Source organism: Neoarius graeffei, chromosome 14, assembly GCF_027579695.1.
Source record: "Neoarius graeffei isolate fNeoGra1 chromosome 14, fNeoGra1.pri, whole genome shotgun sequence".
Taxonomy (NCBI): domain Eukaryota; kingdom Metazoa; phylum Chordata; class Actinopteri; order Siluriformes; family Ariidae; genus Neoarius; species Neoarius graeffei.
The window spans coordinates 2,417,090-2,443,377 of NC_083582.1; the positions used below are offsets into that span (position 1 = coordinate 2,417,090).

The following is a 26,288-nucleotide window of genomic DNA, read 5'->3' on the forward strand; positions in this document are numbered from 1 at the left end:
TTCATGCCACAGAGTCTCTCCTGGATTGAAGTCCAAACCCTGGTGTCCTGTTCACTGCTGGACACTGATGATCCACTTTAACATGAATAAGGGCAGGTGATGATGATCACAGAGATCCACTTCTCATCATCAGGGAGCAGTGTTGGGAGTAACGCATTACAAAAGTAATTAATTACTGTAATGCATTACTTTTTGGTGTAACGCAGTAATGTAAGGCATTACAGGAGAGAAAACCGGTAATATTTACTCGTTACAGTGCCAGTAACGCACGTTACAATGCATTTTTAACCTGGATTGTTTTGTGGGTTTTGTGGGTTTTCTTCATACAAAGTTCGCGGATCACCGCGAGATCAGCTACTGATAAAAGTCCACGCAGAACCACTTCCTTTTACTAACTAGCAGGGGCGGACTTACCATTAGGCAAACCAAGGTGGTTGCCTACAGTCAGCCCCGTCACGGTAAACACCAAACAATATATATGTAAATCAAATCAAATCAAGTTTATTTGTATAGCACTTTTAACAATAAGCATTGTCGCAAAGCAGCTTTACAGAATTTGAACGACTTGAAACATGAGCTAATTTTATCCCTAATCTATCCCCAATGAGCAAGCCTGTGGCGACGGTGGCAAGGAAAAACTCCCTCAGACAACATGAGGAAGAAACCTTGAGAGGAACCAGACTCAAAAGGGAACCCATCCTCATTTGGGCAACAACAGACAGCCTGACTATAATATTAACAGTTTTAACAGGTATAACCCTCAACTGTCCTCATGGGGCCGTCCTTCACAGGAGCGGTGCGATAAAACTCCGACCAGACACAGGGCACCAGGATGGATCAAGCAGGTCCGAGGGGCAGAAGAGGCCAGCATCTCAATCCCAGGATCAACATGTAACTCAGAGGGACAGATTGGGGGGGGGAAGAGAAAGAAAACACATTGTTAGGTATGCCCTAAAAATGACAAGTATTAAATCTGTGTGGTAGGCTCACAGAGACGAGAGTCTTTACATCAGGCATAACACACAACAATGGCATGTTAATATGGTAAAATATATCATGACCTGCTCTGGCTGGATGCTTGATTGGGTGATGGGAGCACACTCCTCAGCAATGATGAGATGCAGATGGGACCCTTAGGGCTGGCCAAGACAATTCAGTTACATTTCACCGGGTCTGGGACATGCGACAGAATGTCTGATGGCCGATTCCCTGCAGGCTATGATAGCCAGTCGATGCCTCCACCCTCTCCACCAAAAGATTTCCTGTTGACTCCATGTAACTCAGAGGGACAGATTTGGGGTGGGGGGGAGGGAAAGAAAACACAGATGGTTAGGTATGCCCAATGTCACCTGAATAAGTAGGAACAGTATACATATTGCACCGAGTACAAGCAGGGACTCCAGCAACTAACTATGACAGCATAACTAAAAGGAGAGAGCCAGAAGGTAACACAGGCATGAGGGGCCCCGGGACATAAAGCAGCCAGCCACTACACCGTCAACAAACTCGAGTGAGCAAGCAAGTGGGGACTTACAGCATCCATACATCCCAGTTTACCAAAACACTCTATGTCTGAGGACCCTCCAGATCTACTCCTTTACCTCATAAACACCATTAACAAAAGGCTTGACTAAACAGATATGTTTTCAGCCTAGACTTAAATGCTGAGACTGTGTCTGATTCCCGAACACTACTTGGAAGGCTGTTCCATAACTGTGGGGCTTTGTAAGAAAAGGCTCTGCCCCCTGATGTAGCCTTCACTATACGAGGTACCAGCAGATAGCCTGCACCTTTTGATCTAAGTAGGCGTGGCGGGTCATAGAGGAGCAGAAGTTCACTCAGGTACTGTGGTGCGAGACCATTTAGTGCTTTAAAGGTCAATAGTAGTATTTTATAATCAATACGAAATTTGATTGGGAGCCAATGCAGTGTGGATAAGACAGGCGTGATGTGGTCATATTTTCTAGTTCTAGTAAGGACTCTTGCTGCTGCATTTTGAACTAACTGGAGCTTGTTTATGCACTTATTGGAACATCCAGACAGTAAGGCATTACAATAATCCAACCTGGAGGTAACGAAAGCATGGACTAGTTTTTCTGCATCATGCAATGACATTAAATTTCTTATCTTTGCAATATTTCTGAGATGAAAGAAAGCTATCCGGGTGATGTTATCAATGTGAGTTTCGAATGAAAGACTGGGGTCAATAATCACGCCGAGGTCTTTTACTGCTGCACGTGAAGAACCAGAAAGGCCATCCAGAGTTACTGTGTAATCAGAAAACTTACTTCTAGCTGTATGTGGTCCTAGCACAAGTACTTCAGTCTTGTCAGAGTTAAGCAGAAGGAAATTAACAAGCATCCAGTGTCTAATGTCCTTAACACATACCTAAATTCTACCAAGCTGGTGTCTCTCATCAGGTTTTGCAGAGACATACAACTGTGTGTCATCAGCATAACAGTGGAAACTAATACAATGTTTACGAATAATATCGCCCAGAGGTAACATATATAGAGAAAAAAGCAGTGGACCCAAGACAGAACCTTGTGGAACACCAAACTTTACCTCGGTACGTCTAGAAATATCACCATTTATATCAACATACTGATAACGATCAGTTAGATAAGACCTGAGCCAGGAGAGGGCCATTCCCTTAACTCCCACAACATTTTCTAGTCTTTCCAGAAGAATGGAATGATCAATGGTATCAAATGCTGCACTAAGGTCAAGCAACACAAGTAGCGAGACACAGCCCTGATCAGACGCCAACAGTAGGTCGTTTACTACTTTAACCAGTGCTGTCTCTGTGCTATGATGAGGTCTAAATCCTGACTGATACATTTCATGGATGTTATTCCTATGTAAATATGAGTATAACTGCTGTGCCACAGCTTTTTCAAGGATCTTGGAGATAAAGGGGAGGTTTGATATTGGCGATAATTGGACAGCTGACAGGGATCAAGGTCAGGTTTTTTAATCAGGGGTTTGATAACTGCTAGTTTAAAGGATTTGGGTACATAGCCAATCATAAGAGAAGAATTTATTATTTTTAGAAGCGGTTCAATTACTCCAGGCATTATCTGTTTGAATAGATGTGTCGGTAAGGGATCTAGTACGCAAGTTGAGGCTTTTGATGTAGAGATTAATGAAAGTAATTCAGTTTCTTTTAGGGGAGTAAAACATTCTAACTGATGATCTGATACAGTTATATTGTTAACTACAAGGTCACTTTCATTGTCTAACCTTAAATTAGTAGTTTGAATTTTTTGTCGGATATTCTCAATTTTGTCATTAAAAAAATTCATGAAGTCGTTGCTACTACATACTGCAGGTGTGCATGTGTCTATAGTGGACTTATTCCTGGTTAATTTTGCTACAGTATTAAATAGGAATCTAGGATTATTTTTGTTATCTTCTATTAGGGAGGAGAAATATGTTGATCTCGCAGCACTAAGAGCTTTTCTGTTAGGACTTGGACTGTTTTGGCCTCTAGAGGCCGCTGTTATTTCCTTTTCGTGTCATGTTTATTTTGGCCTCTAGAGGCCGCCACTGTTCCTGTGTTTTGTGTTTTTTGTTAATTGCCTGTTTGTCCTGATTATCTTCACCTGTGTCCTGAATTAGTTTGTGTATTTATACCCCTGAGTTCAGTCCTCTTGTCACGGAGTCTTTGTGCTGTTATGTTTATCTCCAGTTTCCTTTGTACTGTGTTTTGTGGATCTTCTGAGCTTTTGCATTTTTGCCTTTTTCTTTTTGAATTATACTCTTTGTTTTTGTTTTTTTGTTTTGCCCTGGATTGTATATAGTGTACATAGTATAAATAAACCTTTTGTTACTTTTTCTACTTCCGCCTCACGCCTCTGCATTTGAGTCATTCCCCTGGTGGCCTAGTGGGGGTTTGCTGGATCATCACACCAACGAACCAGGTTCGAATCCCAGCAAAACCCTAACAGAAAGACTCCGTCATGACCGACTCAGCAGAGGCTGCTTCAACTGTCTACCCGGCCAACCTTCAGGGAATTATGGCAGCTTTGATACGCTTCGGAGCGACCATGGACGCTCATGGACGTACGCTCACCAGCCAACGTGAGGCCCTCGCTCGCCACGAGGAACTGCTTCAGCAAATTGGGAAAACCCTGGCACAGCTGACATCTCTGCCTGCATCTCCTGCTCCTGATCCAGCTCCCACTCCTGCTCCAGTGCCTCCTGCCATGCTGCCTTCTTCACCTCGCGAACCCAGCCTTCCTGCACCACAGAGGTATGACGGCAAGCACAGTGAGTGCCGAGAGTTCCTTACCCAGTGTCAACTCACCTTTGAGCTTCAGCCTACCACCTACACTACGGATCGCCGCAAGATTGCCTTTGTGATCACCTTATTAGCTGGTAAGGCGCGAGCCTGGGCTACTGCTATCTGGCAAAGACAGGGACCTGAGTGCTTTGATTTCCAGCTGTTTTCTGAAGAGATGCTTCGGGTCTTCGATCAGGCAGACATCAGTACCGACGCAGCCCGAAAGCTCATGTCCATCCGGCAAGGAGGAAGCGTCGCAGATTACGCCATCTCGTTCCGAACACTCGCAGCAGTAAGTGGATGGAACGAGACTGCCCTGGTGTCAGCCTTCCACCATGGTCTGTCTGACCCCATCAAGGACGGTCTGGCCTCTATTGGATGCCCAAGTGACCTCGAAACCCTCATCTCACATGCTATTCGTCTGGACAACAGGATGAGAGAACGCCACCAAGCCTTGAGCCCCCCCAGCCTCCCTACCTCTACCTGGAGACCGTCTACCTCCTTCAGTGACTGTCCAGAACCCATGCAAGTGGGTCGTACTCGCCTCTCCGCATCTGAGAGGGAGCGCAGAAGGAGGGACAAGTGTTGCATCTACTGTGGCAAGCCTGGTCACTTCCGAGCATCATGTCCCGAACTCTTGGGAAAAGGACCGCCCCGTCCAGCCGAGGGAGGGTTGTGACGGGGCCTACCCTCTCTCCCGGACTCCCTGGCCAAGGAATCTACATCCCGGTCTCCATCTCCTGGGGTGAGTCTGTCCACTCTTGTCAAGCTTTGATAGACTCAGGGGCGGCTGGGAACTTTATGGATATTCACTTCGCCCAAAGCATCAATATACCTACTGCACCTCTTGAAGTCCCTCTGTCTGTGTCTGCCCTCGATGGCCAAGCGTTAGGTGATGGAAGAGTCACTCAAGTTACTTCTCCAGTCTTCCTCCAGTCTCAAGGTCACAAGGAAGAAATATCCCTGCACCTGATTCCTTCACCTGAGTTCCCAGTTATTCTAGGCCTTCCTTGGCTTACTCGCCACAACCCTCGCATAGACTGGGTAACAAGCCAGGTTGTGGAATGGGGCCCTGCATGCCATGCCTCTTGTCTGCTCTCTAGCTCTCCTGTGTCTCCTGCCGAGCCCCCTGATCTCACCGAGTTATCTCAAGTTCCCACAGAGTACTGGGATCTCAAGGAGGTATTCAGCAAGAGCAGGGCCGCCGTTCTTCCTCCGCACCGGGCCTACGACTGTGCCATCGACTTGCTCCCTGGGACTACCCCTCCTCGTGGCAGACTGTTCTCCCTCTCTCAGCCAGAACGCAAGGCTATGGAGGAATACCTCAAAGACGCCCTGGTCTCTGGGTTCATTCGACCCTCCACCTCACCTGCTGGTGCCGGCTTCTTCTTTGTCGGCAAGAAGGATGGGGGGCTTCGACCATGTATTGACTACAGGGGCCTGAACAAGATCACTGTGCGCAACCGATATCCCCTTCCGCTGATGTCCACTGCTTTCGACCTGCTCCAAGGCGCCACCGTCTTCACCAAGTTGGACCTACGGAACGCATACCACCTCATCCGTATCCGACAGGGAGACGAGTGGAAGACTGCCTTTAACACCCCGTCTGGGCACTACGAATACCAGGTGATGCCCTTCGGACTCACCAACGCACCAGCTGTTTTTCAGGCCCTAATCAACGACGTCTTAAGGGATATGATTAACCTGTACGTCTTTGTCTACCTCAATGACATCCTTATCTTTTCCAAGACCGTGCAGGAGCACCGCCACCATGTCCGCCAGGTTCTCCAGAGGCTGCTACAGAACAATCTGTTCGCCAAGGCCCAGAAATGCGAATTTCATGTTCCCGAGGAATCCTTCCTGGGATTTATTGTACGGACAGGCCAACTCCAAATGGACCCTGCCAAGACCCTGGCCGTCCGGGACTGGCCTACTCCCAAGTCCGTTAAGGAGGTTCAGCGGTTCTTAGGATTCGCTAACTTCTACCGCAAGTTCATCAGGAACTTCAGTTCTGTGGCAGCACCCATGTCAGACCTCACCAAAGGGACAGGTGGATCTTATGGCTGGTCTCCTCAGGCAGAAAAGGCGTTCAAAGACCTCAAGGCCCGCTTCTGCACGGCACCCATTCTGGTCCTCCCGGACACCTCCCAACCATTCATCGTAGAGGTGGACGCCTCGGACAGTGGTGTCGGCGCGGTACTCTCTCAACGTTCGGAAGGAAAGCTGCACCCCTGCGCTTACTTCTCCCACCGCCTGAGTCCTGCGGAGTCCCGGTACGATGTGGGGGATCGAGAACTGCTAGCGGTCAAACTGGCCCTTGAGGAGTGGAGGCACTGGCTGGAGGGAGCGCAACATCCATTCCTGGTTTGGACTGACCACAAGAACCTGGAGTACCTCCAGCAAGCCAAGAGACTGAACCCTCGACAGGCTAGGTGGGCCCTGTTTTCCAGTCGGTTTGACTTCACCCTCTCGTACCGTCCCGGCTCCAAGAACACCAAACCTGACGCACTGTCCAGGCTGTTCTCTGCCACTAACAGGGAGAATGAAGTCGGGCCTATTATCCCGGTGTCCCGGATTGTGGCCCCTGTCCGCTGGGGTATTGAGGAGGCTGTTCGACGAGCCCAACGCCAGGACCCCGGTCCTGGGACGGGGCCACCGGGCCTCTTGTACGTCCCACATCAAGCCCGGGCCAAGGTTCTCCAGTGGGGTCACTCTTCCCCTCTCACCGCCCACCCGGGAGCTCGGAGGACCCTGGACTTCCTGAAAAGACACTTCTGGTGGCCTAACATGGAGCAGGAAGTAAGGTCATTTGTCCTGTCCTGTGAGGTTTGCACCAGAACCAAGAACCCACGACAGCGTCTCCAGGGTCTCCTGCATCCTCTGACCATTCCCCGGCGTCCCTGGTCCCACGTGGCAGTCGACTTCATCACGGGTCTCCCTGAGTCACAAGGTAACATGGTCATTTTGGTCATTGTTGACAGATTCTCCAAGGCCTGCCGCTTCATACCTCTGTGCAAACTCCCCTCTGCTCTTGAAACAGCGAAACTTATATTTAATCATGTCTTCCGAGTCTTTGGTCTTCCACAGGACATCGTCTCAGACCGAGGGCCCCAGTTCTCCTCCCGAGTGTGGCACGGGTTCTGCAAGGTCATCGGAGCCACTGCCAGCCTCTCCTCTGGGTTTCACCCACAGTCCAATGGTCAGACGGAGAGGCTCAACCAGGACCTGGAAACCACCCTGCGAGGCCTGGCTATGGATAACCCGACATCGTGGAGCACCTGGCTGCCATGGGCAGAGTACGCCCACAACACCCTGCAGTCATCGGCCACCAAGCTGTCGCCATTCCAGTGCCAATTCGGGTTCCAGCCACCTCTGTTCCCGGACCAGGAGGAGGACGCAGGGGTGCCCTCGGTCAACCAATATGTGAGACGGTGTCGCAAGACCTGGAGCAAGGTCAGGAAGACCCTCATACAGACCTCCAGAACCAACCAGACTCAGGCCAACCGCCACAGAAGACCTGCACACACTTTCCGCCCTGGGCAGCGGGTTTGGCTGTCCACTAAGGACCTTCCGCTGCGGGTGGAGAACCGCAAGCTTGCTCCTCGCTACATTGGCCCCTTCAAGGTGGTGCGCAGGGTGAACCCTGTCTCCTACCGGCTTCAGTTGCCCCGGACTCTGAGGATCAACCCCACTTTCCATGTTTCCCTGTTGCGGCCTGTACTGACGTCTACGTATGCCCCTGCCCCTAGGAACCCCCCACCCCCCCGCATCTTCCAGGGGCAGACTGTGTTCACTGTGCATCGCCTGCTTGACTCCCGCCGGGTCCGCAGCAGGTTGCAATATCTGGTGGACTGGGAGGGCTATGGTCCTGAGGAGCGCTGCTGGGTTCCTGCTCGGGATGTCCTGGATAAAGAACTGTGTCGGGACTTCCATTCGGCCCATCCGGATCGCCCTGGGAACGTCAGGAGACGCTCCTAGAGGGGGGGGTCCTGTTAGGACTTGGACTGTTTTGGCCTCTAGAGGCCGCTGTTATTTCCTTTTCGTGTCATGTTTATTTTGGCCTCTAGAGGCCGCCACTGTTCCTGTGTTTTGTGTTTTTTGTTAATTGCCTGTTTGTCCTGATTATCTTCACCTGTGTCCTTAATTAGTTTGTGTATTTATACCCCTGAGTTCAGTCCTCTTGTCAGGGAGTCTTTGTGCTGTTATGTTTATCTCCAGTTTCCTTTGTACTGTGTTTTGTGGATCTTCTGAGCTTTTGCATTTTTGCCTTTTTCTTTTTGAATTATACTCTTTGTTTTTGTTTTTTTGTTTTGCCCTGGATTGTATATAGTGTACATAGTATAAATAAACCTTTTGTTACTTTTTCTACTTCCGCCTCACGCCTCTGCATTTGAGTCATTCCCCTGGTGGCCTAGTGGGGGTTTGCTGGATCATCACACCAACGAACCAGGTTTGAATCCCAGCAAAACCCTAACATTTTCTATACTTCAGGAAGCTCTCCTTCCAAGCTAATTTGAACACTACCAATTTTGTTTGACGCCATTTACGTTCCAATTTTCGAGTGGTCTGTTTTAATGTGCGAGTGTCATCATTATACCAGGGTGCTAATTTTTTGTCTCTGACCATTTTCCTTTTTAGAGGAGCTACATTATCTAAAGTATGGCGGAATGTTGACTCTAAGCATTCAGTTGCCTGATCAAGTTCTGCAGGGGCTGACAGTGACCCAATCAAAGTTGATAACTCTGGGAGATCATTTATAAAGCTCTGTGCAGTAGTTGACGTGAAAGTACGTTTAATACAGTAGCGTGGTGAGGTGCATATATTATTATTCAGACATATTTTGAATGAGATGAGATAATGATCTGAGATAACTTCAGACTGTGGAAGTATGACTATATTGTCTACGTTTAATCTGAATGTTAGTATTAGATCGAGGGTGTGACCACCATTGTGGGTCGGTCCTATGACATTCTGATTAATCCCTACTGAATCTAAAATGGACACAAATGCTGTTTTTAAAGGGTCTTCTGGGTTATCGAAGTGAATATTAAAATCTCCGACAACTAAAGCTTTGTCTAAGGAAATAACCAGATCTGAGATAAAATCTGCAAATTCAGAAAGAAACTCAGAATATGGCCCCGGGGGACTGTAAATAATAAGCAATGGAATTAACTGGGTAGACTTATTTTTCGAGGCTACATACATTATATGAGTATGAAGAACTTCAAATGTATTAAATTTATAACCAGGTTTGTGTGTTACACCTAGATAATCGTTATAAATAACCGCGACGCCTCCTCCTCTGCCAGTTAGACGAGGCTGGTGTATATAACTGTATCCAGGAGGACTCGCTTCATTTAATGCTATATATTCATTTGGCTTAATCCATGTTTCTGTTAAACACAGATATTAAGTAGTCAACGATATAAATGGAAAAACACACCAAAAAAGCATCAGAATATCGAATTCATGTGTATATAGTATTTGTCCCAGCACACACCCCCTGGTTGTTTTACATTGGACTAGTCCATGATCTGACGATGTAGACAGGCGCGCGACGGAAACTCAAACCGAAGCAGCGGGAACCGTAAACAAGATGAAGCGCAGTTATGAGAGTGGTTGCGCTAAACGAAAAAAAAGGGCACAAAACAAAAATAATGCAGCTGCACTTCTGAAACTAACTACATTTTTCAAATCGCCTGAGTCTGCTACAGCCTCAACCTCTGCTGTTGAGGAATGTGTTCGTGTAGTTTGGGTTCCATACCTCTGCGCACCACCTTTCTATGTAGCCCAGGAGTAATAGGGTTATACCCGGAACAAATTAGTAACAAGCTGAAAATTTCAGAATATGTTCAGAATACCTTTAGGAATAACATACTAAAAGTCCCCGGAAATCCCCCTTGTGCTCTCTGAGAAATTCAAGATGGCGTCCAAAATGGCCGCCAAATGGAGATCTGCCCATATCTCAGGCCCAAAACAAAATATTAATGCAATTAAAAGGTCAGAACTCCCGGCGGGTCGGCGGGCTGCGTCCTAAACTATCACCGGGTCGGCGTTTCGCGTCCTGAACTCCCGGCGGGTCGGTGTTTCGCGTCCTGAACTCCCGGCGGGTCGGCGTTTCGCGTCCTGAACTCCCGGCGGGTCGGCGTTTCGCGTCCTGAACTCCCGGCGGGTCGGCGTTTCGCGTCCTGACCTCCTGGCGTTTTGCGTCCTGAACTCCCGGCGTTTCGCGTCCTAAACTACCAGCGGGTCGGTGGGTCACGTTCTAAACTATCGACAGGTTGCTTCCTAAACTCCCGGCGGGTCAGTGTTTCGCGTCCTAAACTACCAGCGGGTCAATGTTTCACATCCTAAACTACCACCGGGTCAATGTTTCACATCCTAAACTACCAGCGGGTCGGTGTTTCACATCCTAAACTACCAGCGGGTCGGCGTTTCACATCCTAAACTATCGGCAGGTCGCATCATAAACTCCCGGCATTTCGCGTCCTAAACTCCTGGCTGGTCGCGTCCTAATCTCCCGTCGGTTCGCGTCCTAAACTACCAGTGGGTCGGCGGTTCGTGTCCTAAACTATTGGCGAGTCACATCTTAAACTATCGGCGAGTTGCGTCCTAAATTATCGGCGGGTCAGCATTTCGCGTCCTAAACTCCTGGCGGATCGCGTCCTAAACTCCTGGCGGATCACGTCCTAAACTATCGGCGGGTTGCGTCCTAAACTATCGGCGGGTCGCGTCCTAAACTATCGGCGGGTTGCGTCCTGAATTCCCAGCGGGTCGGCGTTTCGCATCTTAAACTCCCGGTGGGTCAGCATTTTGTGTCCTAAACTCCCGGTGGGTCGCGTCCTAAACTCCCTGCGGGTCGTGTGCTAAACTCCTGGGGTTTCGCTTCCTAAACTACCAGTGGGTTGGCGTTTCGCGTCCTAAGCTCTCGGCGGGTCGTGTCTTAAACTCCCGGCGGGCCGGCGTTTCGCGTCCTAAACTCCCGGTGGGTCGGCGTTTCACGTCCTAAACTACCGGCGGGTCGGCGTTTCATGTCCTAAACTACCGCCGGGTCGGTGTTTTGCATCCTAAACTCCCGGTGGGTCGGCGTTTCGTGTCCTAAACTATCGGCAGGCTGCATCCTAAACTATCAGCATTTCGCGTCCTGAATTCCCAGCAGGTCGGGGTTTCGCGTCCTAAACTACCAGCGGGTCGGCGGGTCGCGTCCTAAACTATCGGCGGGTCGCGTCCTAAACTCCCGGCGGGTCAGCGTTTCGCGTCCTAAAATACTGGCGGGTTGCGTCCTAAACTATTGGCGGGTTGCGTGCTAAACTATCGGCGTTTCGCGTCCTAAAGTCCCGGCGGGTCGGCGTTTCGCGTCCTAAAGTCCCGGCGGGTCGGCGTTTCGCGTCCTAAAGTCCGGGCGGGTCGGCTTTTCGCGTCCTAAACTCCCGGCGGGTCGGCGTTTCGCATCCTAAACTCCCTCCGTTTCGCGTCCTAAACTCCCGGCGGGTCGGCGTTTCGCGTCCGCAGAATGTGTTTATTCCCTAAAATAAACCATCAACACTTCAGCTGTGAAAAACGGTTCGTGTTCCATCATTAAGACGTGTCTGATGCTGTAATGCAGGTGATAAACGTTTCTCTGAGTGCGGAGTGTGTTGGTCGTCTGACTTACTGTCGGTCTGAAGGGTGAGAACGAGCTCATCCATGTGATTCCCCCGATTCATGAGGGAGTGGAGCTGTTTCCTGTGGAAGACAGGAAGAGGAAATGACTGGTATTTAACCCACGGAGCTCCTGGGATCCGTTTGGACTGAAATGTGTCCGTTGGTGTTTATTAGCATCCCGGTGTGTTTTTGTTTACTTTTCCTGTTCATTTGACCGCCTTTTTAAAATTAAACACGTAAACTATTCAAATATTTCTAAAAATATTTTCAGATATCTTTTTTCATCACTCCATCACCTTCAGACTCTTCAGTGTTCAGTATTTCTTTGCAAAATTCAGGAGTATTCCTGATCTCTCTCTCTCTCTCTGTATTAATCCCTCCTTTCACTCATCCCAGGACAACAAGGGCACCAAGAAACCTGGAGGTTGCCATCGTAATCGTGTATGTGTGTGTAAGAGAGAGAGAGAGAGAACACTTCCTTTGTCTTGTCTCTCAACAAAAGCATTGAATCCTCATCACCATGCCAACCATTCCTCTCCTTATTCTTACACACACACACACACACACACCAGTCCTGTACTTCCTCTTGTCTGAGGATGAACTGAAGGAAGGTGAACAGGAACAGAACTCTGATCAGAGATTTGGGATTTTACTTCCTGTATGTGTGTGTGTGTGTGTGTCTGTGTGTGTGTGTGTGTGTTTCTCGTCCTCCTTCTCCACGCTGAGGTCTGTGAGGACGGAGTGTGAGACGGTTTCTGATGATTCTTTCACACCTTCAAATTATTTAAAGCTCATATCCACATTCTTTAGATTTTTTTAAAATTTGAAATTACAGACGAGATAAACGTCGACTTTTTTTCCCTGAACATCACGTGGATTAGAAATAAACAGATTGTCGATCTTTCGAAACATCAGGAGTTTAAAAAAAAGGATTTAATGTTATACCTGAAATTAAAAAAAAACTATTTTAAAGTCTGTTATGTGTTTTTATTTATTTTATATTATTCCTGAGATGCTTTTTTATGAACTTTACATTATTTATTTATTTATTTTAATGGAAAGCAGTTAATGTTTTTCCTCATGCCCTTTGATGATGGGATGAAACCCCTCCAGGAGAAAGTGGGCCGTTTCTTACAGCTGTGTTTTTAAATATTAAATCTGTAAATAGCATTGCTCTGATTGGTGAACATCTTTAAACCAGACCCGTCAGCCACGCCCTCTCCACCAACGCATATGGAATTGGGGCTAAACTCCGAGGTAAGGAATGGATTCTGCACCAGGATGACAGTCGTACACGTACGAACCCGAGTCGGAGGAGGAAAATGAAGGCGTGGACACCGAACCAATGCCACAACCAAGACGACAGAGGCTCCCCATGGAGACCTGCTGCAGATCCGGTTAGGGCCCGGTGCCAGAGTTACACCTGAGGTACAGCGAGAGCTCACCGGACGCTTTGGAAGAATCTGCAGACTCGGGTTTTCTTTTGTGACTCCTGGAACAGGACGCTTGTTTTCTTCCTGACGTCTCCGCTTGTTCCTGACGGGTTTCGCTGCTGAGGAACTCGGTAGCTGGCTCCGTGTTCTTGGTAAAGATTGTTATGGGCGGTCATATGTTAATGAGGGGGTGGTACCATAAAAAATGAGGAGATTTTATGTAAGATGAAAAGCTGTTAACATTCGCCTCAGATGTTTAATATTTAATACTGATGACCACAGCGTGCGAATCGTAGGAGTGAATGCAGTCTGGCACAGATGTGGACTTTTCCATATGTTTTTGGTAATTTGTGTCTAAAGCGGGTAAAAATCTGTGAGTGACGTGCTGCAGTGAGAATAGACTCCGTGGAGAGAGTAACAGGAATCAGGAGAATGGTTTCTATTAAATTACTGTAATGATGTTGAGGGATTCGAAGCTGACTTGATCTTAGATGTTCCTAAATTGTGTGAACTCTGCATTTAAAGGGTTAAAGTAACACGAGTTCCAGTCGATTCTTTAACGTAAACTCTTCTCCAGTTCTGTGAAGAGGTTGATTGTGTCTGTTTGAGGGCGTGTTCCAGCCATTTCCTCTCGTGTCCTGTCACGTCTCATGATCGAGGCTTGTCGGCTGTATGGCTTTGACAATTGCAGATTTTTTATTTTTTTAGATAAAATCAATCAACGTTTTTTTTTAATCCAGAAAACTAGAGGGATGCTACTAGCACTGAATGAAGTGTCCTAATCTATAATATAATATCCTGTGTGTGTGTTGCAGTCTCTGCTCTTCCTGGTGTGTGTATCCTCGGCTGCGTTGGGTGTGAATCTCCTCGCGCTCGCTCTCTATCTGAGTTTCCTGTGCTGCTGTCGGAGGAACAGCGAGGCTGATGAGGAGGAGACGAAGAAGCCGAGCTCACACTGTGTCACCTGGACAGCCGTCACTGCTGGACTTCTCAGCTGGTGTGTGTGTGTGTGTGTGTGTGTGATGATCCCATGATGCTCATTAGTGTGTGTGATTGAATTAGCTGCTCTGGTATTCCTGCTGCTCCTGAACGTGGTTCATTGTTGATGTCATGTGGAATCTGACCATCCTGAAATCCTGGGTTTATTTTAAAGAAAGATCCCACAAGCGCAGTTTTCCAGCAGAACATTCCCCAAAGAAAGGGTTTGTTTAAAAATATAAAAATAATAGACATCCTGGTGATAATTACACAAGACGTATTAAGACACTCCGTATTGATTTCATTAAAGATCAGCCTTTGTTTCTCAGAACCTCGGAGTGTCTGGGTCTGAAATCATCCAGGTTCTGGAGCAGTGGTGATGGAAAGGTCCTCCAAGTTTCAACCAACAAACCTTTCCATTCATCCTCACAAGTGCATCAACAATCTGCTCATTTAGTCTTCATTAAAGCCCACAGATGCTCTACAGGGTTCAGGGCGGGGCTGTAGGGTATAGGGTGGGACTGTGGGGGGGTTATGGTACGAAGTTGTGGGGTTTAGGGGTCTAGATCAGGGCTGTAGGGGTTTAGGGCGGGTCTGTAGGGGTTTAGGGCGGGTCTGTAGGGGTTGAGGGCGGGTCTGTAGGGGTTGAGGGCGGGTCTGTAGGGGTTGAGGGCGGGTCTCTGGGAAGTGTTCTTTCAAAAGGCAGCTGGTGGATCATCATCCTGATGAAAAATCCACTTCTGTCTTTTGAATAATTTCTTTGCTGATTTCTGCAGAGTTTCTTCCAGAACGTTTCTGTAAACTTCGACATTTATGATGCCATCAGTGTACACGAGCTCCTCAAACCCCTGTAGGAAAACCAGCCCCCGACTCCTCTGTGATCTGTAGAACCCTTACTACCCTTCCTGCAGGTTGTTTGGAATTCTTCTCCTGGCTTTCAGATCTTATCAGATCCGTCCAAGCTGTGTTTGACTTTATCTGAAAATTAGACGGTTCTCCAGAAGCTGCTGTCTGCCTGTGCATGTTCTGCATGTTCTTTTGCAGAGCCTTTGTGATTCTGGAGGCTGATGAATGGTTTGTGCTGCGTTGCTCTCCCTGCGTACTCGAGCTCGTTGATCCTGTTTTGAATCGTTTGTGCTCTCGCTGTGTCTCGTAAATCTCGTTGATGCTGTTTGTCTTGATTTGTCTCGCGGTGATTCCTGTCTGTTACATTACAGGTCTTTAACAGACACTTTAATCCAGAGCAACACACACACACACACACACACACACACACACAGAGCGCCTGGGGAGCAGATGGGGGTTCGGTGCCTTTTAAGGGCACTTCAGCCAGGGATTTCCATCGAACCAGCGACCCTTTGGGCCCAACACTGCTTCTCTCCCCTTTGGGCCGTAACTGTTGGCTGCTTGCAAGTTCTTCATCCTCGAGCTATTTTTTGTACAGTATATCCAGCTGTGGATGGACGTCGTCTTTGTGCAAACTGATGATGCGAGAAATTTTCTCTAATCTTCCATCCCTCCTCTTAATTATTTATATTTCAGTGATTTTTAACCAGCTGCTCCTGCGGTAATTTATCGCGGATGTTTGTAGTCGACTATCTTCACTTTCACTTTCCTCCAGGAGCCCGAGCACAAAACCACGTGGTGCGTTTCACCACACGAACTGTGGATTATCTGCGACAACCAGAACAGACTTCAGTGTCTGAATACTTTTTAATTTCTCAATAGTAATCTGTTATTTTTATATTTTTAAACAGAATCAGTTTTTGGAAGTGGTTGTGCTTGTGGTATCTTTCTTTAAAATAATTACCCCTTGGTTTAACGTGTTGTTTAGTAAAGCAGTGAAAAGTCAGCGGCTCGGTCTCAGATCTTTACATTTATATCCCGTTAGTGTTCTTATTAAAACCTGGCTGTTTCAGGGCTTTGTTTTAAAGGACGAGGAAACGGTCATGACGGGGAAGTGGAGGAAGTGACTTGAACACTAAAGCAGTGCGTTAAAGCCCTTTGGCTGAGTTTGGATGGCTGGAGCAGAACATGTTGTGGTGAAAGTGCTGAGTGCGGTGATGGATTACGGTGTCGTGTCGTTACTTTGCGCTGTAAACAGCCGTGTTAATGGATTTGAGACACGAGCAGGACGTTGGAGACTCTTTTGTTCTGCCTGGATTTTTTCCCAGTGACAGACAATACAGCACTGTGGGTCGTGTCCCAAATGATTATTCTCCGCCTCCTCCCCCACCCTGTCCCGAGGCCTGTCCTCAAGTGTCCCTGGTGGTGTTTGGTGAAGAAGAATTCCTCTGGAATGATGAAGGAGCGCCACAAAGTGATCAGTGTTGAATATTTCATTTATTCCACAGCGCTGCTGAGTTCTGGACTCTGATTGGTCAGAAGAGAAGGTGTTGATTAATTCTCTCTAACAGCAGCTCTGACAGTAGCGCAGGTTTATATTAATGTTATCGTTTCTATAGTAACCGATCATTCACAGGGCCGTGTCCAGCAGACGCTCTACTGATGGTAAACAGATTAAAAATGGTTGATATGGTGAAGTTTTCTAAGAGGAGAAGTGTGTGTGTGTGTGTGTGTGTGTGTGTGTGTTGTCTCTGGAAGGAGTCTCCAGTCAGAAATAAAGCTGGAACTTGAGGTTTCTGACGTCTTCAGGACCGAGGAGGAGTTTACTCTTCTTTACGGTTTCTCAGGAACACGGTGGAACAGGCTGTGATTATAATAATAATTCCACGTCGTGGGAAAACGGTGCCGCTTTCGCTGGCAGATTTACGGCGTTGTGTCTATTACACTGTCCGAGAAAGAAAACACCAGCTTATCTCCTGCTCCTCTCTGGTCAGAAGAACCTTTTTATGCTCCTGCAGAACCAGCTATGATGATGTGTTTATAAAACCCAGCGGATCAGGAAACCCTGACACTAACCCGGTAAAGTGGCTGCGGCTGGCCGGGTCGCTTCAGGGTTCTGTTTCACACCTCGCTTTACTCACGGTTTATTCAGCAGGATTCACACGGAGAGGGAAAATCTGGACTCTGTCAGGAGATGATTTGTGCATGTTCTGTTCAATTAATTAAAGTGATTTATACTAACAATCAATAGTATCACCAAAAGTATGTACCCCCCCGACGATCATACCTATGGCCTTGTTGAACGTATCGTTCCAGATTTATTCCCCTTTTCCTGTTATAATGAGCTCCACTCTTCTGCGAAGTCTTTCCACTAGACTTTGGGGCGTGGCTGTGGGGATTTACGTTCAGGAGTGAAATCAGACACTGATCAGAGCTTTCCCTAAGGCGCGGATGCGTGGCGCTTTGCCACACTGTGCATCGTCAGCACCGCGCTGTCACTTGCACACCAAAAAAAAAAATCCATACCATAAATTGAAGAATGCAGAGTACTTTCTGCACCTAAATGTCTCCTATTCCCCTCTGAAACCTATCGAAATAGGAAGATATTGTAATATATAGGTCTAGACGATCCTGGTACTCAACCCAGAAATGAAAATAAAGGGTTTCGCTGCATGCACTGACTGCCGTTCACAGCCAGACATAAAACCACATTCTCTGGTCACTAGATGGCGCTGTTGCATGATTTGACCTTGATTCTGTTCCTGGCCTCCTGGAATTGGAAAATGAAGAGGCATGCTATATTGTTCAGTATTATGCTTTTTTTTTTTTTGTGCGATGAAATTAAATATTTCTGTGAATTGACTGTTTCCAGTGTTTTTCATTTCAAATCTAATTTTGCCCCTTGCAGATTTGACAAGGTAAAAAACAACGTTGAATTGTGCCTCAATCAGCCCTAAATGCCACCAGAGTGCACCATTTGAAGTCTTTAATTTCAGCATTTTCCGGGGGAGTTTGCCCAGAAGGCGCCTACAACATGGCCGGCCTTCCTGATGATCTTATTGAGTCTGTTCATGTCCTTCACCTTCAAGCTGCTGCCCCAGCAGACGACAGCGTACAGGATGGCACTGGCCACCACACACTCATAGAACATCCACAGCATTGTTCGGCAGATGCTGAAGGACCTCAGCCGTCTCAGAAAATAGAGACAGCTCTGGCTCTTTTTATATACAGTGTCCACAGTTTTGGACCAGTCCAGTTTATTATCCAAGTACACCCCCAGGTACTTATATTCCTCCACCATGTCCACACTGACCCCTTGGATGTTAACAGGGTTCACTGGAGCCCTGATTTTCTTCAGATCGACCACCAGTTCTTTCGTCTTCGTCACGTTGAGCTGTAGGTGGTTCTTCCTGCTCCACGTGACAAAGTTGTCCACCACCGTCCTGTACTCGCTCTCATCACCACCAGTAATACGTCCAACCACTGCAAAGTCATCAGAAAATTTCTGGAGGTGGCAGGTCTCCGTGCAGTAGTTGAAATCAGTGGTGTAGAGAGTGAAAAGGAAAGGAGAAAGGACAGTCCCTTGCGGAGCCCTGGTGTTGCTGATCACTCTGTCCGACATGCAGCACTGCAAGCGCACGTACTGTGGTCTGCCAGTCAAATAATCCACAATCCAGGATACCAGTGGGGCACCCACCTGCATCGCTGTCAACTTCTCACCCAGCAGAGCTGGCCAGATGGTGTCAAAAGCACTGGAGAAATCAAAAAACATGATCCTCACAGTGCTGGCTGGCTTGTCCAGGTGGCCGTAGACTTTGTTGAGTGGGTAGATGATTGCGTCCTCTACTCCAAGACGGGGCTGGTAAGCGAACTGAAGGGGGTCAAGAAGTGATTGGACTATAGGTTGGATCTGCTCCAGGATGAGTCTCTCAAGGGTCTTCATGATGTGTGATGTCAATGCCACGGGCCTGTAGTCTTTGAGGTCACTGGGACGCGGCTTCTTTGGTACAAGAACGAGGCATGACGTCTTCCACAGCACGGGGACCCTCTGAAGACCCAGGCTCATGCTGAAGACATGCTGAAGTACTCCACTTAGCTGGAGGGCACAGGTCTTCAGGGCCCTAGGGCTAACATCATCCGGGCCTGCTGATTTTCCTGCATGGAGTCTCTTCAGCTGTTTTCTCACTTGCTCCTCGCTGATGATCAGTGTGGAGGTGACGGGTGGAGGAGGGATGAAGGTGTGTCTTGGGGGGGTGCTCAGCCAGGAGGTCTGTTGAGGAGGTGTGAGCAAGGTCCTGAAATGGGGATGAGGTTGGGCAAGAAGAGGCGGGGGAGGGGAGAGAATGTGAAGTGTGTGGTTGTAGCCATCCCGCAGAAGAGTGGTGGTGGTGGGTTGGAGTCACGCCATCAAATCTGTTGAAGTAGAGATTCAGCTCATTTGCCCTTTCCACATTGCCATCCACTCCTTCACTGTTGGTTGGCTTGTAATCAATGATGGTCTTCATTCCACTCCACACCTCTCTCATGTTGTTCTGTTGGAGTTTCCACTCCAACTTTCTCCGGTACTTTTCCTTGGCCTCCCTGATCGTTGCTCTCAGTTCACGTTGTACTCCTCGCACCTCCTCCTTGTTGCCGGCTCTGAAAGCCCTCTTCTTCTCATTTAAGAGGGCTTTGATGTCCTTTGTTACCCACGGCTTGTTGTTGGGGTAGCAGCTGACAGTCCAAGCTGGGACAATGGTGTCCACACAGAAGTTGATGTATCCCGTGATGCACTCTGTGAGCCCATCAATGTCGTCTCCGTGGGGCTCACACAGTGTCTGCCAGTCTGTCACCTTGAAGCATCCCTGCAGTGTCTCGTTGGCCTCGTCTGTCCATCTCCTCACTATCTTTGATGTGGTGGGCAGTCTCTTCACCAGAGGCACATAGCAGGGGGAGAGGTAGATCAGGTTGTGGTCTGACCTGCCCAGTGGGGGGAGGGGAGAAGAACTGTCAGCCTCTTTAACATTAGCATACAGCAGGTCTATTATTGTTCTCTCTCTGGTAGGACAGTTCACAAATTGAGTGAAAGTGGAAAGTGTTTTATCCAAATTAACATGATTAAAGTCACCTGAGATAGCGATGAATGCGCTTGGGTGTTGAGTCTGTAGCCGGGCTATTGCAGAGTGAATAGTGTCACAAGCAGTGTTCGGGTTTGCAGAGGGGGAACATAAACAGCCACCATGAGAACATTAGAAAACTCCCTGGGCAGATAATATGGACAAAGTCCGACAGCACACAGTTCAACATCCGGGCTGCAGATGTGCTCCTTCATGGTGATGTGAGCTGGGTTACAACACCGGTTGTTCACAAAAACGGAAAGCCCTCCCCCTTTGCGCTTACCGCTCCTGGCGCAGTCTCTGTCCGCACGCACCGTGTGGAAGCCCTTGATTGTAGCGTTGTCGTCGGGAACATCCCGGTGCAGCCATGTCTCCACAAAGCACAATAAACTGCACTCCCGATACTCCGTCTGACTCTGGGCCAGTGCCGTCAGCTCGTCCACTTTATTCCCGAGGGACCTCACGTTCCCCATGATGAAAGAGGGGAGACACGGCTGATAAGATTTTTCAATAAGCTTCCATTGTCTCAAAGCCACCCTCTTCCTCCATACCTTCTTATTTCCTCTGTGTTTCCCGCCAAATTACTGCAGGGATCTCCTCCGGTCTTGTCGCTAGAGCGGCCGGCTTCAGTTCGATCAGCTGATCCCTGGTGTAAACAATGCGGGCGGCGTGGAGTTGTTGCGTGGCTGCGCTGAAAAAAAAAGTTTGGCAACTGCGAGCAAAAACACCAAAACTCTTGCAACCCTCATAGTGGCTTGGTTACAGTGTTATGGTAATGGGGGGAAAAACCCCGAAGATAAGACAACTAGGAAAAATAGAGAAAAAGGATCAGGAGCATTCGTTGCAGGCTGCATGCGAGCTGGCGCATGCGCACTTAGCAAGGCAAATTTGAATTTCCCTCCAGGGATTAATAAAGTGATTCTGATTCATTCTGTAAAGACATTAAAAACGTTTCTCAGCAGTGTGCGTGATGAAAAACTACGTTTCTGCTTCTTTCTTTTTTTTTGCAGTATCGCAGTTGGCGTGGGTTTCTGTAGTAACAGTGAGACCAATGATGGAGTGTATCAGCTGACCTACTCCCTGTACAACACCAATCGCACACTGGTGGGAGTGGAGAACCTGGTGAGGAAAAAATGCGTCTCTGTTCTCCATCGCGCACACTGATGCTGTGTGATTAGCATTAGCAACGCTCACTGTGGTGTCTATTACATAATTATCAGTAAGAACACGGTGTTGTGGAAATATGATTGGATGGGTCTTGGGTCTTGTTCCTCTTGTGACAGCTTTCGTCTACTTTGGGCGGGATTCAGAGCGGGATGAAGGAACACTTGTCCCGATTGGATGAGATATTCGCCACGCGAGGTGACTTTGTTAAATCGCTGATGTTTGTGCAGCAGATGGCGGAGAACCTTATTAAACAGTTGTTGGGTTTGCCGGATTGGGACCGGGCCAAAGTGGATCTGACGCACATCGCTGACCGCACTGCGACTGTTGAGTACTACAGGTACACACACACACCCTGTTCAGAGTCATTTATACACTACAGAGTCACTCAGCACGGACCTCGTTGATTCAGTGAATCAGTAGCAGATTGATGAAGTGAGTCAGTGCTTTAGTGATGCAGAGAATGAGTATGTGTTTAATTTAAGTGAGTCGGTATCTTTATTTGAGTCAGTCTGGCCATTCTCTGTCTCCTGAGAGTCAGCAAGTTCGGCTTTGATTCAGTAATTAACTGAATTTGTTGCTGCAGAAAGTCAGTACGTTATTGATTCAGCAAGTTAATCTGTTTATTGATTCATTGAATCAGTAAGTTATTGCGTCATTGACTCAGGACAGTATTAGTGAGTTAGTGCCTTGTTGATACAGTCAGTATCTCAATGATTCAGTGATTCAGTGAGTGTAAAACATTTGTAGGTTTCAGTAAAAAATGCATCGCTGTTGTTTTAGTAAGGTGTGTGTGTGTGTGTGTGTGTGTGTGTGTGTAGGTGGCTGACGTATCTGCTGATTCTGATCTGCTGATCTGTCTGTTGGCGTGTCTCAGTCTGGCCAAGAAATCACGCTGCCTTCTCACAACGTAATGTTTATTACATGCACGTACGCACTGTTTCATTCACACAGATTTCCTGCATAAATACCATCATCCTGCACACACACACATAACCAATTGATAACTTTACCAGTCAATCCAACCCAGTGTTCAAGTCGATATAGCAGTATGTTGTGATCAACAGTATCAAAAGCTGCACTGAGGTCCAGTAATACCAGGACCGATGTTTTGCCTGCATCAGTATTAAGACGTATGTCATTTATAACTTTAATCAGTGCTGTGATTGGCATGAAATCCTGACTGAAAGTTATGAAAACAGATGTTTGATATCAAGAAGGCAGTTAATTGATTGAAGACAATTTTTTCAGGGATTTTCCCGATGAATGGTAGATTTGATATTGGCCTGTAGTTGTTTAATACTGAAGCATCCAGATTATTCTTTTTAAGTAGGGGCTTTACAACGGCTTTTTTCAGGGACACAGGAACAATGCCAGTCTCTAGGGATGTATTTATGATCTGAAGCACATCTGTAATTATGAGGTGTAGAACAGACTTAAAGTTGGTGGGCAGAATGTCCAATTCAGATGTTGAGGAACTGAGATTTTGTACAGTTTTTTCAAGAGTCTCGTAATCAATCAAACAAAATTCTGACATTGTGTTGAAATTGTCTGTCTGTGTCACTGGTGATTGCAGCTTTTCAGTTATTTGCAACTGAGATATATTATGAGCAATATTCTGCTGTATTTTATCAATTTTACCTTTGAAGAAGGATGCAAACTCATTGCATTTATTAACTGAGAGAAGTTCAGGTGCTAATTGTGGTGGGGGATTAGTTAGCTTCTCTACTGTTGAAAATAGCACACGGGCATTGTTCATATTCCTGTTGATGATGTTGGAGAAGAAAGACTGTCTTGCTTTACCAATTTCATAATTATATTTACAAAGCATCTCTTTATGGATTTGATAATGGATGTGAAGTTTAGATTTGCGCCATTTTCTTTCAGTCTTCCTACATTCTCTCTTTAGCAGTTTAACAGCTGGGTGTTGCTTCCATGGTGCTTTCTGCTTATCATTGACTCTTTTGATTTTGAATGGAGCAATATCATCCATAATTTGGGTCATATTTAAATTAAAAATTTCCAGTAAGTCGTCTACAGAGTCTGACATTTTAGTTGAGATCCAAGAGAGAGCTTGCTCAAAGAGAACACGTGTTGTCGTTTATGACTCTCCTACCCATAGTCGTTGAGCTGTTCTGAATGTGAGGAGACATAGAAACATCAGAGAAAACACAGAAATGATCAGATAAGGCCAGGTCAACAACAGTAGTAGAAACAGTAAGACCCTTTGCGATAACGAGGTCAAGGGTATGACCACGAGAGTGGGCCGGCCCCTGTACATATTGTACTAGGTTGAAATTGTCAATAAATAAATAAACTGGGCGTGGCCTGTGCAGTTGTGTTTTTTTTTTTTTTTTTTTTAGTTGTGATGAGACGCAGCAGTAGCTGTACTGTATATATTGTACATCTTCTAAAGCTAATAACTGAAACACACATTAAATAACGCTGTAATCAGTGTGAAAATCAGTCGTGATTTATGTGCTACGTGCTCGGCTTCGTGCTCACTTCATTCTCGGATTAGATTAGCAAAGTGAGCTAACTGTCCTCGTGACGTACACTCACCAGAGACACCAGTGATCTCTGCTACTTCCTGCCAAGCTTTATTTTTATTCTTCCTAACGTCTCTGTCCACATTTAACGAGAGTTAATTACAGAAAGCTGAAGAAAATCCAGTTTAAACATCGCAGAACTCGAGGCTCCACTTCACACATGTATATAGAAACTGAACAGACGTTCATCACTTGGTCACTCGCTCGTGTGAACCGTGTTAGTGTTGATGTGTAAAGTACGAGTGTGTGTTACTGACCTGTAACTCTGTGTGTGTGTGTGTGTGTGTGTGTGTGTGTGTGTGTGTGTGTGCAGATGTTGTTCATTATTATCCGTACTGCAGTCAGACGCTTCCCAATCCGTTCCAGCAGGTCTGTATAATTCTCTCTCACTGTATTAATCGTGTATCTCATTAGCGATCTGAATAACGCACTTAACACTCCAAACATTTAACGAGTCTCTGATTCACTTCACTAGTAATCGGACTCACCGAGTCGTCCCAGTCTAACTCTCTCTCCAGTTACTATTTTATGATTCTGAATGTCACGAGATTAACAAGCATTAAGTTAGCTTTTTTTTTTTTTGGTATTATGACCTCAAGAGGAAGTGACATCACTGTGACTGCCTGCTGATCCTGTATCAGTTTCTCCTGCAGTCTCTGACGATCGTCCAGAGATCTCTGACCGCCATGCAGATTCAGGTTCAGGGGTTATTACAGTTCGCCGTGCCGCTCTTCCCTACTGCTGAGGTACACACACACACACACACACACACACTATACATCTGTGTCACACTTTGATTCACATCAATTTACAAACAACCAAAATACTGACTCACTGACGAAATAACATGTTGAATCACATCTCAGTGACTCGGTACAGTACTGAATGATGAGATTCGGGTCGGTACTGATTCACTGACTTGTAGGTCAGTTAGGAATGGCTCAGTACAGTACTGAGTCACTCACTCAACAAGGTACTAAACTGCTAATTCTCGGACTCCTTCAGTCCTGACTTGCTCAACAAGGTACTGTATTATGAATCACTGGCTTGAGAAGTGCTGATTTACTCTCTTAAGAAAGTAAGACATTACTGGCTCATTGACGATACAATTTTCAGTCACTGATTTATTGAATCAATACGGTACGAATCACTGGCCAAGAATCAGTCCTGTACTGAATCACTGACTTATTGAATCAATACGGTACTGAGTCACTGACAGAATCAGTACGGTACTGAATCACTGACTTATTGAATCAATATAGTACTGAATCACTGACAGAATCAGTACGGTACTGAATCACTGGCCAAGAATCAGTACTGTACTGAATCACAGACTTATTGAATCAGTGTGGTACTGAATCATGGACTTATTGAATCAATACGGTACTGAATCACTGACAGAATCAGTAAGGTACTGAATCACGGACTTATTGAATCAATACGGTACTGAATCACGGACTTATTGAATCAATATGGTACTGAATCATGGACTTATTGAATCAATACGGTACTGAATCACGGACTTATTGAATCAATATGGTACTGAATCACTGGCCAAGAATCAGTATTGTACTGAATCACAGACTTATTGAATCAATATGGTACTGAATCACAGACTTATTGAATCAATACGGTACTGAATCACGGACTTATTTCAGCTTTTTTCAGACTTTTTTAATATTTTTCATTCTCATCGCTGATCATGAAGCAACTCGACTAGAATAGTGTTGATTGTGTCTAACAGTGAGTTTAGATGTTGTAAAAGTACAGATACTGGACTATGATTCACTCGCGCCACATCAGTGGGCTGGAACTGACCCCATCTTGGTGTTTCAGTGGAACAGGATGTGTTTCAGCATCTCCATCAGAGGATTCAGCTCAGTCTGTGTGTGTTTGTGCCTCCTGCTCTGACTGCTTGTTAATGTACTGCATGGCCGTGTCCCACATTAATGACCTTCAGCAGCCGCTCTTATCCAGAGTGACGGACACCACAGCTGGGGTTTGGTGCCTTGCTCAAGGGCACTTCAGCCTTTCCTGTTGTTCCAGGGAATCAAACTGGCAACCTTTTGGTCCCAAAGCTACTTCTCTAACCATTCGGCCACGCCTTCCCTCCACCTCATGAGATTAGCTTTGCACAGTTGTTTTCCAAGTTATTTTACCCCACATACGTTAAGTGAATTGTGTGGGGTTTTTTTTCCTCTTGTTTGATGAAGAATACACAACTCTGCACAATACAAGGTTGTGTAAATTCATTAAAGTGTGAATGTGGGAGATTCAGTGATTTGCAGTGCAA

At 46.7% G+C, this 26,288-nt stretch overlaps 1 pseudogene; it reads left to right on the top strand.

The window, feature by feature from the left end:
- Window positions 1-13,631: 13,631 nt before the first annotated feature.
- LOC132897421 (protein tweety homolog 2-like) overlaps window positions 13,632-26,288 on the top strand; it is a 12,970-nt pseudogene continuing 313 nt past the window's right edge.